This window comes from Scyliorhinus torazame, chromosome 3 (assembly GCF_047496885.1).
Source record: "Scyliorhinus torazame isolate Kashiwa2021f chromosome 3, sScyTor2.1, whole genome shotgun sequence".
Lineage (NCBI taxonomy): Eukaryota > Metazoa > Chordata > Chondrichthyes > Carcharhiniformes > Scyliorhinidae > Scyliorhinus > Scyliorhinus torazame.
This window is the reverse complement of record NC_092709.1, coordinates 144,445,816-144,460,214: the sequence shown is the minus strand read 5'-3', so window position 1 is coordinate 144,460,214 and position 14,399 is coordinate 144,445,816.

The window sequence follows — 14,399 nt, the reverse complement described above, 5'->3', positions numbered from 1 at the left end:
ATCTTTTCCCAAAGGTAGGGGAGTCTAAAACTAGAGGGCATAGGTTTAAGGTGAGAGGGGAGAGATTCAGAAGGGCCCAGAGGGGCAATTTCTTCCCTCAGAGGGTAGTGAGTGTCTGGAATGGGCTGCCAGAGGTAGTAGTAGAGGCGGGTACAATTGTGTCTTTTAAAAAGCATTTCGATAGTTACATGGATAAGATGGGTATAGAGGGTTATGGGCCAAGTGCGGGCAACTGGGACTAGCTTAATGGTAAAAACTGGGCGGCATGGACTGGTTGGGCCGAAGGGCCTGTTTCCATGCTGTAAACTTCTATGATTCTATGATTCTATGACTGTTTAGCCTTGATTCAGGAAACTACCACAATAAGGGACGATCTGAGTGATATTCCGTTAGAACAACCTGACATGATTATGTGTGGTCAAATATCCCACCGTGGTTTAGCTAATGACCTACTACAGGCCCTACTTATGCCCGCGCAGATTTCCGTCATTAAATGCGCTGCCCATACAAACGGTAAGACCCCAGTTGACGTTGGTAATGAACAAGCAGATTGTGCAGCGCGGACAGCCGCGCAAATTCAGCAAGTGATGGTGCCTAAAATGTTAGGTCAGACTAAACATTCTGCAATAAATAGGTCTGCCTCTGACAAGCCAATGCCAACCATCCAAGACGTCATAAGGTTACAGGAGGACGCTCCTGAGAGTGATAAACAAATGTGGAAACGGTTAGGTTGTACATATGATTCTGTTTCCTCTTTATGGACCATGCCAGCACATCAGACTTGTATGTCTGATGTACTGGCTTTATGGGTCGTTGAATGTGTACACTTTGCAACTCATTGTGGGGCTCGGGGGACTAGTGATTTGTTGCTGGACACTTGGTGGCACCCTAAAATGCAGGGGTTGGCCCAGAGTATCAGCAATCAGTGTTTGATTTGTCAGCAATATAACACCGGCAAAGGTATCCCTTGTGGTATGGGGCAAACCCCGTTGCCCAATGGTCCCTTTGGGATGCTCCAAATGGATTACATTGAGTTAGACAGGTGTCAATGTTATAAATATGTTTTGGTCATTGTGGAGGTGTTCAGCAGATGGGTTGAGGCGTATCCGATTATCGATAATAAAGCTGCTACTGTGGTTAAAGTTCTGATGCGGGAAATCATTCCCCGGTACGGTATACCAGCTCAGTTGAGTTCTGATAACGGGCCTCATTGTTTTGGACAGATTAACCTGCCTCCCTTCCCCAGCGCTATTTTACAGGTGTGGAGCATGATGGGGTGGCTATGTACCACCTGTGTGATCTTTGGCCTCACCTCGCTTGGAGTGACATTGGCGATGGACATGGAAAAGGGAAATATTATCTACATTTGTAACCCCAACCAAACTACAAGGACATTTCGTTTATGCAGAGGTGATGTTCTTCGCTGCCCCCATATACGAGGACATGGTATCGACTCATGGAAGGTCATCAAATTAACGGACAATGCAGGACTCATGAACCGGTCCCGGCGATGGGAAGGGAACATTACATGGACATTGCCTTGTTTTTGGAGTACATGTAAATTTGATTTTGGATGTGCTAAGATTGGTGCGATAAAGGTAAAATCAGACCGTCAGGAGAGAGTAGGAAGAGGTAGTGGAAGAGAGAGGGGGACTAGAGAGAGGACAGTGCGTGTAAGGAGGGGAGTACAACTAGAACGTAGGTTATCAGGAAATACACTTAATTCATTTAGAGGCCAAACTGAGGAAAACCCGGGTAGTATGAATCTCTTCTACCAGATTTACCACCGCTTGTATGGCCAGGGACAGGTTGTCTGCTACCCTTCTAGATTATTTTCTGTTTCACCACTTTGGGACACTCCCCAAACGATGGTTCATTGTCAGCGTTCCGAGCCACCGCCCGAGTAAGTCACTCTTCCTTACGATCCGGGTTCAGCACCACCGGCTATTTGCCTTCCCCTTCCTCGGGATAATTCCCACTCACAGTATGATAGGCTGCAACGGTGGAGGGCGTACATACCTAGCCACTTCACTCCCAATAGGGACTCCCGGTCGTACGAGAATTGTTTCAGCAGTGAAGGATACGGCTGTTTGCTGGTAGAGGTGGAAACGAATATAACATATCTGTTCATCTGGCGTCTGGCCAATGCGTTTGTTACAACACCACCTGCGTTCCATTGAACGCCGGCCTCCAGCTCCTTTGTGGCTGTCTCTCATATCACTGTTGGGACTAGGGCTTTCCGCATTGCTAGGCGGCCCGAAGGGGCGTTCCAAAGCTGGATAAACTGGGCTACTGGGGGATCCCTACGCAACCGATATACTGATTGTGATGCTAGCCTGTACACGGAGCAAGGATACTACTTTTTATTTAATGGCACAGCGACCAATGTTTTGTCACCCCCATTTCCCTGCCAAATTGCTATTGGGACTCTAGTCCCTACCACAGTTCCCTGCCCCTCGGCGTGGATGCTGTATAATCAGTTAGCACGCCGGGCAGTCTCAGCTGAATTCTGCGAGAACTGGAAACAACCTCAGGTTCTCGCACCCAACCGGGGCCACTCAGCCGGGTGGGGAATTCTGAGCGTCTTGTAGCTGCGGTTGTTTGCAATGCAGAACCGGTATGCTCTTGACTATCTTCTGGCCCGTGAGGGTGGGGTATGTGCCATACTGCAGGGCAAGTGTATCATGGGAGTTCAAGACCTAACCGTTAACATCATTAAATTTATGGAACGCATACGGGATCACCTGGACGGAATGCAGGACCCTGGCTCTTGGGGTAACTGGGGATTTGAAAGTTGGAAGGAATGGTTGATAAATATGGCCATGTATTTAGCAGTGGCACTCGGCTGCATCTTTGCGGGCCAGGCCATCCTTAAATGCGTGATGGGTAGAATGCGGGGTGCACTGGAACAGATAGACGCCCCAAGAATCTTGGCTGTTAGGATCCATGAGAGTGCAGCGGATGAAGGGGGCTACAACTGGAATTGGAATTGCAGCGACAAATCTTTTTAGATGAGGGACCGTAGCTACGGATTGAATAGATAGGCTATCATGAAATGATAAAAGGAGGGAATGACGAATGTGATATATAATAGTTACTTTAAAGATATTAGTTACTGTAATGTAGATATAGGCCGGTCTAATTCTAGTGAGTTCACAGACAAAGGATTTCAGAACTCATGGCAAAGGAGGGGGGATGGGGTGTCCAGTGGAGGAGGAGAAAAGGATGCTGGGTAATAGGAGGCCAGTGAAAAGGATGAGAAGTGAGCCAATCAGGATGTATGGCCAGGTCAGGAGGGGTATAGGATGACCGATGGGAGTCGTGTATGTGAAACTTGATGCCATTTGAATGTATTGGCAGAGATCCCTTTGTCTCCTTCCTCATTCGTTTCCCAGGGGTCCAGGAGACTGGTTCTGTGTTCTGTGTCTGTGTGAAACGAGTCAGACTTGCAAGTCAAATAAAAATAACTAATGCTATGCCTACAAATCCATCTCGAGTTTTATTGAGGCCAGACTGACAGGTAAAGAAATTTGATATTGTCATAATGAAGCCAGATGCCACAGTTCGCTTGTGTGGCGACTATAAACTTACAGTGAATACGGCTTCCTGACTCGACCGATATCCAATGCCTCGCATAGAGGATCTCTACGCAAAGCTTGCAGGTGGACTCTCGTTCACAAAATTAGATATGAGTCACGCCTACCTACAGTTGGAGCTGGACCCTGCCTCCCGACCATATGTAACGATTAATACACACCGAGACCTGTATGAATATACACGTTTGCCCTTTGGAGTATCCTCTGCCTGCGCTATTTTTCAATGCATTATGGAGGGCATTTTGAGAGGTTTACCGCGTGTCACTGTCTACTTAGATGACGTTTTGATCACAGGGACGTCGGAGCAGGAACATTTGGAAAATCTGGAGGCTGTCCTTAGACGCTTTTCGGAGGCTGGAGTCCGTTTACGTCGCACAAAATGCGTCTTTCAGGCGAAGGAAGTAGTCTACCTGGGTTATCGGGTGGACCGCGAAGGTTTGCACCCCGTCGCAGAGAAGGTGTGCGCGATTCAACAGGCCCCTGCCCCGACTGACACTTCGCATCTTCGTTTTTTCTCGGCCTCGTAAACTATTACGGGAAGTTCCTCCCCAATCTGGCAACTACGCTGGCCCCTTTGCACCTTCTGCTAAAGAAAAATCACACCTGGGTTTGGGGTCAGCGCAACAAACCGCTTTCCGGCGGGTAAAACAACAATTGTCGTTGTCTGGGTTACTAACCCACTATGATCCTGGAAAGCCTTTGCTCGTCACATCTGATGCATCCCCGTATGGTATTTGGGCCGTCCTGTCCCACAAGATGGAGAACGGGGCCGATCGGACGATAGCTTTCGCCTCCCGCACATTGACTGCAGCGGGAAAAAAGTATGCGCAGATCGAGAAGGAGGGCCTGGCAGTGGTCTTTGCGGTGAAACGTTTCCACCAGTACGTGTATGGCCGCCACTTCACTATCGTGACTGATCATAAGCCTCTGCTGGGACTTTTCAGAGAGGATAAGCCAATACCGCCTATTGCTTCCGCACGGATCCAGCGCTGGGCTTTGTTGCTTGCTGCATACGAGTATTCTCTGGAGCACAAACCAGGAACGCAGATAGCAAATACCGACACACTGAGCCAATTGCCTTTATCGACCTGCCCCATGTCGACCCCCACGACCGGTGAGGTGGTTGCAACCCTAAATTTTATGGACACCTTGCCTGTCACAGCATCACAGATCCGTGAGTGGACCCAGACGGAGCCAGTCCTGTCAAAGGTTCGACACATAGTCCTGTGTGACGCCGAGATGACGGAGGCAGCAGACTCTGACTCCGAGATGGAGACACAGGACACATCAGAGGGGGAATCCTCGGGCCCACGGGCCGTGGATGTACAACCGTTACATCACGGGAGCGCCGGTCTCCGTCTTGTTACACGCCGCCCGATCCAGTGCCTCGTGCAAATGGTGTTCGCCCTGCGGCAAAACGAGTCCGACGCCCTCCTTCGCCAGGGTCTTCGGTGGATTCCTTGGACTTTGGGGGGGGGAGGGATGTTATAACCTCCCTGCTTACCATTGGCTGGGGACAATCCCACAATCCTGTGGGAGTATGAGTTTCCCCAATGAGGGGGGCGGAGAAATCATTAGTAGACTCCCTGTATAAATAAAGCTGGCCAGTTTGGAGTCAGCAGGAAGGAGTAAGCAGCAAGCGAGGTTGCTGCTGTTGTATATATATGTTATTGTAAATAAATGTTATTTCTTTGTATCCTTGAAACTCGTGCTGGATTCTTCGTGGCCCTCTCAAAAGGGATGCAAGGTAGGACCTGCACTACAGGTTCGCTGGTAGCTCCTGCCGGCTGGCTCTACCCACTGAGAACTGTATAACTATACATGACCTCCAGTGCCCTGCCATTTCGCCAGCTGCAGCGGAGGCCACAGTTGTACCCAACTTTAGTCTTTGTGCAATTGATCGTGCATCAATTTATTACAGTCAGATTTTCCACAGAATGGATATGAGAATTAAGCCCGATCGCCTGCAGCTGGATCCGCACTCGCCCGACGCCAGAAAAGACTTTACTCACTGGCTGGCATGTTATGAGGCCTACATCAATGCGGCGGACTCCGCGCCAACGGAGGCTCAGAAGATAAACGTCCTGTACCCCAGACTGAGCTCCAGCGTGTTCCCGTTGATCTAAGATGCCACGAATTACACGAAAGCAATGGAACTCCTTAACGAACACTACGCACCGAAGGCGAACACGCTCTTCGCCAGGCATGTACTCGCCACCCGCTCGCAACTACCTGGTGAGCCCATCGAAGACTTCTGGCAGGCCCTAATTCCACTCGTCCGGGATTGTGACTGTCAGGCCGTCACGGCCGGCAAACACGCGAATCTCCTCATGCGCGATGCTTTTCTGATGGGGATTGTGTCGGACCGCATCCGAGAACGATTACTGGAAGGGGCCACCCTCGAACTGGCGGATACGAAAACCTTGGCGCTCTCCATGACCGTCGCATCCCGTAATGTGCAGTCGTACCCTTCTCGCCGCGCTGCCCACGCTTCTACCCCTTCCTACCCCTCCTGGACCCCGCCGACGACCTCCTCAGCTGGGGCCCTGTCTTCCCAATACGCCTGCGCCGCATGCCGATCCGCGCACCCCCGGGGTCCCTGCTGCTACTTCTGCGGTCAGCAGAAGCACCCCCACCAAAACTGCCCGGCCCGCACTGCCGTTTGTAAAGCCAGAAGTAAAAAGGGCCACTTCGCGGCTGTGTGCTAGGCCCGCGCAGTCGCTGCGATCACGCCCACTATCGCCCCCAACTCCACGCCAGATGCACAATGGGAGCCGCCATCTTCTCCTCCTGCCATGTGCGACCAATGGGCGCCGCCATCTTGTCCCGGTTCGGCCACGTGCGCCCATGGGCGCCACCATCTTGTCCCGACCCCGCAATGTGCGCACCATGGGCGCCGCCATCTTGTCCCGACCCCGCAATGTGTGCACCATGGGCGCCGCCATCTTGTCCCCCACAGGGTCTCCGGACATCCCGACATCGGAACCGCACACGCTCGCCACCCGACGCATCCGACAGCTACGCTGGACCAATCTCGCCCGCACAACCTGGCCACCGCGTCGACGACGGTGAAAATGAACGGCCACGTGACCTCGTGCCTGCTGGACTCCGGGAGCTTCGTAAACCCAGATACGGTAAGGTGCTGCTCCCTCGCGGTCCATCTTGCCAATCAAAGGATCTCCCTAGCCTCCGGATCCCACTCCGTCCCGATCTGGGGCTTCTGTGCAGTCACTCTCACTGTCCAGGGTGTAGAATGTAGTAACTTCCGCCTCTATGTCCTTCCTAATCTCTACGCCGCACTCCTGTTGGGCCTGAACTTCCAGTGCAACCTCCAAAGCCTCGCCCTCAAATTCGGCAGGCCCTTACCCCCCCTTACCGTTTGCGGCCTCGCGACCTTCAAGGTTGATCCACCCTCCCTTTTTACCAATCTAACTGCGGATTGCAAGCCCGTTGCCACTAGGAACAGATGGTACAGCACCCAGGACAAGACCTTCATCAGGTCCGAAGTCCAGCGGCTGCTTAAGGAGGGTATTATCGAGGCCAGCAACAGCCCCTGGAGAGCCCAAGTGGTAGTGGTTAAAACTGGGGAGAAACGACTTCCGGGTGCGGCTATGCAGAGCTAGGTCGCATATTCGGTAGCTCCCGCTTGGAACGGACTTTTGGGTTCTTTTACAGGGCCTCCACGGCATTTGTTTGACATTTCCCAGTGTGGCAAGAAGACTGCAGCATTCCCCTGACAGTGTCCCACAGGAATGTTATGTCTTTTGGCTACCAGACCCGGCAGAAACAGTAAAAGATTTGGCTGCAACAGGATAAACAGGGCCTCTTCCAGCATGCAGGCAGGGGAAGGGCAAGCTTAAATCTGTAAGCTGACCTGAGGGCCTTTAGCAAAGGCGAATTCTAGCAGCAGAGGGAACAACTGTGAAAAGATCTCACCAAGGCCACTGAAGAAGCAGGGACGAGGCTTCCGGTGGCGGTCATGAAGGAGTAGGTCGCGCATTCGGCAGCTCCCGTCTGGAACGGACTCTTAGACCTTTTTCAGGAGTTTCCACAGACATTTTGGGGCAGATTGGTGAAGCGAACACTGCGAAAAGGATTCCCTCTCAAGACTTCCGGTTGCGGCTACGCGGAGCTAAGTCGCACATTCGGCGGCTCCCGCAAAAACTGACTTTTGGGCTCTTTTCAGGGCCCCCAAGGGCACTTTTTCGACGTTTCCCGGTGTGGGAAGGAGTTAATAATAGTTCCCTGTCAGTATAGGCTTTAACTAGGAGCGGGGGTGACAAAAAAGGTGGTGGTGGACCAGAAGAAGGGAGGGAAGAAGGACAAAATGGCGGCGGGCGGAGACCAGGCAGCGTGGAGGCAGTGGGCGGAGGAGCAACAGGAGGGTATCCAGCGCTGCCTCAGAGAGATTAAAACGGACCTGCTAGAGCTGATGAAGGCTTCTATTGATAAGCTGCTGGAGACACAGACGGCCCAGGGGGTGGCGATCCGAGAGGCTCAACAAAAGATCTATGACAATGAGGACGAAATCTTAGTCCTGGCGGTAAAGGTGGAGGCGCAGAAGGCGCTCCATAAGAAATGGCAGGAGAGGTTCGAGGAGATGGAGAATCAGTCGAGGCGGAAGAATCTGTGGATTCTGGGCCTCCCGGAGGGGCTGGAGGGGCAGGACGTGGGGGCCTATGTGGTCACCATGTTAAACTCGCTGATGGGAGCGGGGTCCTTCCAGGGGCCCCTGGAGCTGGAAGGGGCCCATAGAGTGTTGGCGAGGAGGCCCAAGGCTAACGAGCCTCCGGGGGCGGTGCTGGTGCGGTTCCATTGGTTTGTCGATCGGGAGTGTGTGCTCAGGTGGGCCAAGAAGGAGAGGAGCAGCAGGTGGGAGAACGCGGAGGTTCGGATATATCAGGACTGGAGTGCGGAGGTGGCGAAGAGGAGGGCCGGGTACAATCGAGCGAAGGCGGTGCTGCACAGGAAGGGGGTGAAGTTTGGCATGTTGCAGCCAGCGCGACTGTGGGTTACCTACAAGGACCGGCACCATTATTTTGAGTCTCCGGAGGAGGAGTGGGCCTTTGTTCAGGCCGAGGAGCTGGACACAGACTGAGGGTCGGGATGGGCGATTGGGTACTGCGGTGGATATGTTATGCCTATTTTTGGTTCGGGGGGTGGGGGGGGGGCATTTGCATTGTTTTGGGTTTCCTTTTCTCTGTGTTTTTCTCTTTCGGGTTGGGGAGGGTGGATGGGGCGGGTTTGGCACTGTTTTGGTTGGTGGCGGGGCCTGGTAGGTGGAGAGCGCGGGATTTGTTTCCCGCGCCGAAGACTGGGGGGGGCAGGTCCGGGGCGGGGAAGCGAGGATTGTTTCCCGCGCTTAGAACGGAGGGGGAGAGTCTGTGAATGGGGAGCAGGAGAGGAGGGTGTGCCACACAATGGGAGGAGTCGAAGGGGAGGCGGGAGTGGCCGGGGTCAGCAGGAGTCAGCTGATTTGCGGAAGTGCAATGGGGGGAGTAAACCAGCTAGGATGGGTCCTAGCCGGGGGGGGGGGGGGGGGGGGGGGGGGGGGAAATCGAGTTGCTGCTGCTAAGATCAAGGAGGAGCTGGAGCGAGTGGGGTGGGTCGAGAGGGGGGTATGCCGCTGTGGGGAACGGGCCGGGTGTGGGTTGCAGGCGCGTGGCTGGCCGAGGAGGGGTCATGGCTAGTTGGCGGGAGAGGTGGGCGGGTAGCCACCTGATCCGGCTGATAACCTGGAATGTAAGGGGACTGAATGGGCCGGTTAAGCGGGCCCGCGTGTTCGCGCACCTGAAGGGGCTCAAAGCGGATGTGGTTATGCTCCAGGAGACACACCTGAAGGTGGCAGACCAGGTAAGACTGAGGAAAGGGTGGGTAGGTCAGGTGTTTCACTCGGGGCTAGATGCCAAAAATCGAGGGGTGGCGATCTTGGTGGGAAAGAAGGTGTTATTCGAGGCGTCGAGCATTGTGGCAGATAATGGCGGTAGGTACATAATGGTAAGTGGTAAGTTGCAGGGAGAGAGGGTGGTACTGGTCAATGTGTATGCTCCGAACTGGGACGATGCGGATTTTATGCGGCGTATGTTGGGTCGGATCCCAGACTTGGAAGTGGGGGGCCTGATAATAGGGGGAGACTTTAACACGGTGTTGGATCCTGCACTGGATCGCCCCAGGTCTAGGACGGGCAGGAAGCCGGCGGCGGCTAGAGTGTTGAGGGGATTTATGGACCAAATGGGAGGGGTGGACCCTTGGAGATGTGCAAGGCCGGCGGCTAGGGAATGTTCATTCTTCTCACATGTCCATTAGGCTTATTCCCGAATTGACTTTTTCATTTTGAGTAGGGCGCTGATAGCGAGAGTAGAGGATACGGAGTATTCGGCAATAACCATCTCGGACCACGGCCCGCATTGGGTGGACTTGGAGATGGGGGAGGAGAGGGACCAGCGCCCGCTGTGGCGCTTGGAGGTGGGGCTGTTGGCGGACGAGGAGGTGAGCGAGCGGGTCCGAGGAAGTATAGAGAGGTACTTGGAGACCAACGACAACGGGGAGGTCCGAGTGGGGATGGTATGGGAGGCACTGAAGGCGGTGGTGAGGGGAGAGCTGATCTCTATCAGGGCCCACAAGGAGCGGAGGGAGCGGGGGGAGAGGGAGAGGATGGTGGGGGAGATGGTGAGGGTAGACAGGAGGTATGCGGAAGAACCTGAGGAAGGATTGTTGAGGAAGAAGCGCAGCCTCCAGGCCGAATTCGACCTGGTGACCACCAGGAAGGCGGAGGTGCAGTGGAGGAAGGCCCAGGGGGCGGTCTACGAGTATGGGGAAAAGGCAAGCCAGATGCTGGCGCATCAGCTTCGGAAGCGGGACGCAGCTAGGGAGATCGGGGGAGTTAAGGACAGGGGAGGGAGCGTGGTGTGGAGTGGGGTTGGCATCAATGGGGTCTTCAGGGACTTCAACGAGGAATTGTACCGATCCGAGCCCCCACGGGAGGAGGGAGGGATGGGCCGTTTCCTGGACCAATTGAGGTTTCCAAAGGTGGAAGAGGGACTGGTGGCGGGACTGGGGGCCCCGATTGGGCTGGAGGAGCTGATCAAAGGGATAGGAAGCATGCAGGCGGGGAAGGCACCGGGGCCGGACGGTTTCCTGTTGGGCCTGCTGTTAGTTAGGACCTTCAATGAGGCAAGGGAGGGGGGAGCTTTACCCCCGACGATGTCCCGGGCACTGATCTCCTTGATCCTGAAGCGGGACAAGGATCCCCTGCAATGTGGGTCTTACAGACCGATTTCCTTGCTAAATGTAGATGCCAAGGTGCTGGCGAAGGTCTTAGCCACGAGGATTGAGGATTGTGTGCCGCAGATCATCCATGAAGACCAGACGGGGTTTGTGAAGGGGAGACAGTTGAACGCGAATGTGCGGAGGCTTTTGAACGTTATCATGATGCCAGCGAGGGAGGGGGAGGCGGAGATAGTGGTGGCGATGGACGCTGAGAAAGCCTTCGATAGGGTAGAATGGGGGTACCTGTGGGAGGTGCTGAAGAGGTTCGGGTTTGGGGAGGGGTTTGTCAGGTGGGTTAGGCTGTTGTATGAGGTCCCGATGGTGAGTGTGGCCACAAATAGGAGGAGGTCCGAGTACTTTCGGTTGCACCGAGGGACGAGACAGGGGTGTCCCCTGTCCCCCCTGCTCTTCGCACTGGCGATCGAACCCCTGGCTATGGCACTGAGAGAGTCGAGGAACTGGAGGGGGTTGGTGCGGGGTGGGGAGGAGCATAGGGTGTCGCTTTATGCAGACGACCTGCTGCTGTATGTGGCGGACCTGGTGGGAGGAATGCCAGAGGTAATGAGGATCCTTAGGGAATTCGGGGACTTTTCGGGGTACAAGCTCAATATGGGGAAGAGCGAGCTGTTCGTAGTTCAGCTAGGGGACCAGGAGAGGGGGATTGGTGAGCTCCCACTAAAAAGGGCGGAGAGGAGCTTCAGATATTTGGGGGTCTAGGTGGCCAGGAGCTGGGGGGCCCTGCATAGGCTTAATTTTACAAGGCTGGTGGAGCAAATGGAGGAGGAGTTCAAGAGGTGGGAAGTGCTGCCGCTGTCCCTGGCGGGTAGGGTGCAGTCAATCAAAATGACGGTGCTCCCAAGGTTTTTCTTCCTGTTCCAGTGCTTCCCCGTGTTTATCCCGAAGGCTTTTTTCAGGCGGGTTAACAGGAGTATAATGGGGTTTGTGTGGGCGCGAGGGTGAGAAGGGTGATCCTGGAGCGGAGTAGAGATAGGGGGGGCTGGCACTGCCCAACCTCTGTGGGTACTACTGGGCCGCCAATGCGACAATGGTGCGCAAGTGGGCGATGGAGGGGGAGGGGGCTGCATGGAAGAGGCTGGAGACGGCGTCCTGTGTGGGTACGAGTCTGGGGGCGCTGGCAACGGCGCCGCTGCCGGTCCCTCCAAGGAGGTATACCACGAGCCCGGTGGTGGTGGCGGACCTCAAAATTTGGGGGCAGTGGAGGCGGCATAGGGGGGAAGTTAGGACCTCGGCGTGGACCCCATTACGGGGGAACCACCGGTTCGCCCCAGGAAGAACAGGTGGAGGGTTTTCGGGGTGGCACAGGGCAGGGATACGAAAGTTGGGGGACCTGTTTGTGGACGGGAAGTTCGCGAGCTTGGGTGAGCTGGAGGAGAAGTACGGGCTCCCCCCAGGGAACACCTTCAGGTACTTACAGGTAAGGGCGTTTGCCAGACGGCAGGTGGTGGAATTCCCACGGCTACTGCCACACACAGTACAGGACAGGGTGCTCTCGGGGGGGTGGGTACGAGTGGGGAAGATCTCGGAAACTTACCAGGTGATGCAGGAGGAGGAGGAGGCCTCGGTTGTGGAGTTGAAAGGTAAGTGGAGGAGGAGTTGGGAGAGGAGATCGAAGAGGGGACGTGGGCAGATGCCCTAGGGAGGGTGAACTCTTCCTCTTCGTGCGCGAGGCTCAGCCTCATACAGTTTAAGGTGCTGCACAGGGCACACATGACCGGGACAAGGATGAGCAAGTTCTTTGGGGGTGAGGACAGGTGTGTTAGGTGCTCAGGGAGCCCAGCAAATCACACCCATATATTCTGGGCATGCCCAGCGCTGGAGGAATTTTGGAAGGGCGTAGCGAGGACGCTGTCAAGGGTGGTAGGTTCCAGGGTGAAGCTGGGCTGGGGGCTCGCAATATTTGGGGTGGCAGAGGAGCCGGGAGTGCAGGAGGCGAAAGAGGCCGGAATTCTGGCCTTTGCGTCCCTGGTAGCCCGGCGAAGGATTCTCCTTCAGTGGAAAGAGGCGAGGCCCCCAAGCGTGGAATCCTGGATCAGCGATATGGCAGAGTTCATTAAATTGGAATGGGTGAAATTCGCCTTGAGAGGGTCGGTACAAGCGTTCTTTAGGCGGTGGCAACCGTTCTTAGACTTTCTGGCAGAGCGGCAGACATTGATCAATGGCAGCAGGAGCTCGGGGGGTGGGGGGGCGGGGGGGGGGTTTACTTTATTTTTGTTTATGTTATTTACACTGGAAGGGTCTGAGGGGGTGTATACACCTGTTGAGTTAAGTCGGGGCGTTAATGTTAATTTATTATTTAGGTACAGGGGGAGGGGTTTGGGGGGTTGCTTTTTTAGATTGTGTTTTGTACTTAACCCGGTTGGGTTCTTTTTTCTTTCTCATTTTGTTATTGATATTTTATGAAAACCTTTAATAAAAATTATTTTATAAAAAAAACTGGGGAGAAACACAGGATGGTCGTGGACTACAGCCAGACCATCAATCGGTACACGCAGCTCGACGCGTACCCCCTCCCACGCATATCTGATATGGTCAATCAGATTGCGCAGTACCGGGTCTTCTCAACAATTGACCTGAAATCCGCCTACCACCAGCTCCCCATCCGGAAGTCGGACCGGCCATACACGGCCTTCGAGGCGGACGGTCACCTCGACCACTTCCTTAGGGTCCCTTGCGGCGTCACAAATGGGGTCTCGGTCTTCCAAAGGGAGATGGACTGAATGGTCGACCAGTACGGTTTGTGGACCACCTTTCTGTACTTAGATAATGTCACCATCTGCGGCCATGACCAGCAGGATCACAATGCCAACCTCGATAAATTCCTCCACACCGCCACTCTTCTCAACCTGACCTATAACAAAGAGAAGTGTGTGTTCAGCACGACCCGGTTAGCCATTCTCGGCTCTCTAGTCCAAAACGGACTTCTCGGGGCCCAACCCCGAGCGCATGTGCCCCCTCATGGAACTTCCCCTCCCCCACTGCCCCACGGCCCTCAAAGGCTGCTTGGGGTTCTTTTCCTACAACGCCCAGTGGGTCCCAAACTATGCGGACAAGACCTGCCCACTCGCATTCAGTCCACTCAATTCCCCCTTGCGGCCGAGGCACAACACGCTTTCGCCCGCATCAGAGCAGACATCGCCAAGGCCGGGATGCGTGCAGTGGACGAGTCACTGCCTTTCTAAGTAGAAAGCGATGCTTCAGACGTCGCCCTTGCCGCCACTCTAAACCAGGCAGGCAGACCCGTGGCATTCTTTTCCTGCACCCTTCATACCTCTGAAATTCGACACTCATCCATCGAAAAGGAGGCCCAAGCTATCGTTGAAGCTGTGCGGCATTGGAGGCATTACCTGGCCGGTAAGAGATTCACTCTCCTTACGGACCAACAGTCGGTAGCCTTCATGTTCAACAACACACAGTGGGGCAAGATCAAAAATGATAAAATCTTGCGGTGGAGAATCGAGGTCTCCACCTATAACTATGAGATTTTGTATCGCCCCGGCAAACTCAACGAGCCCC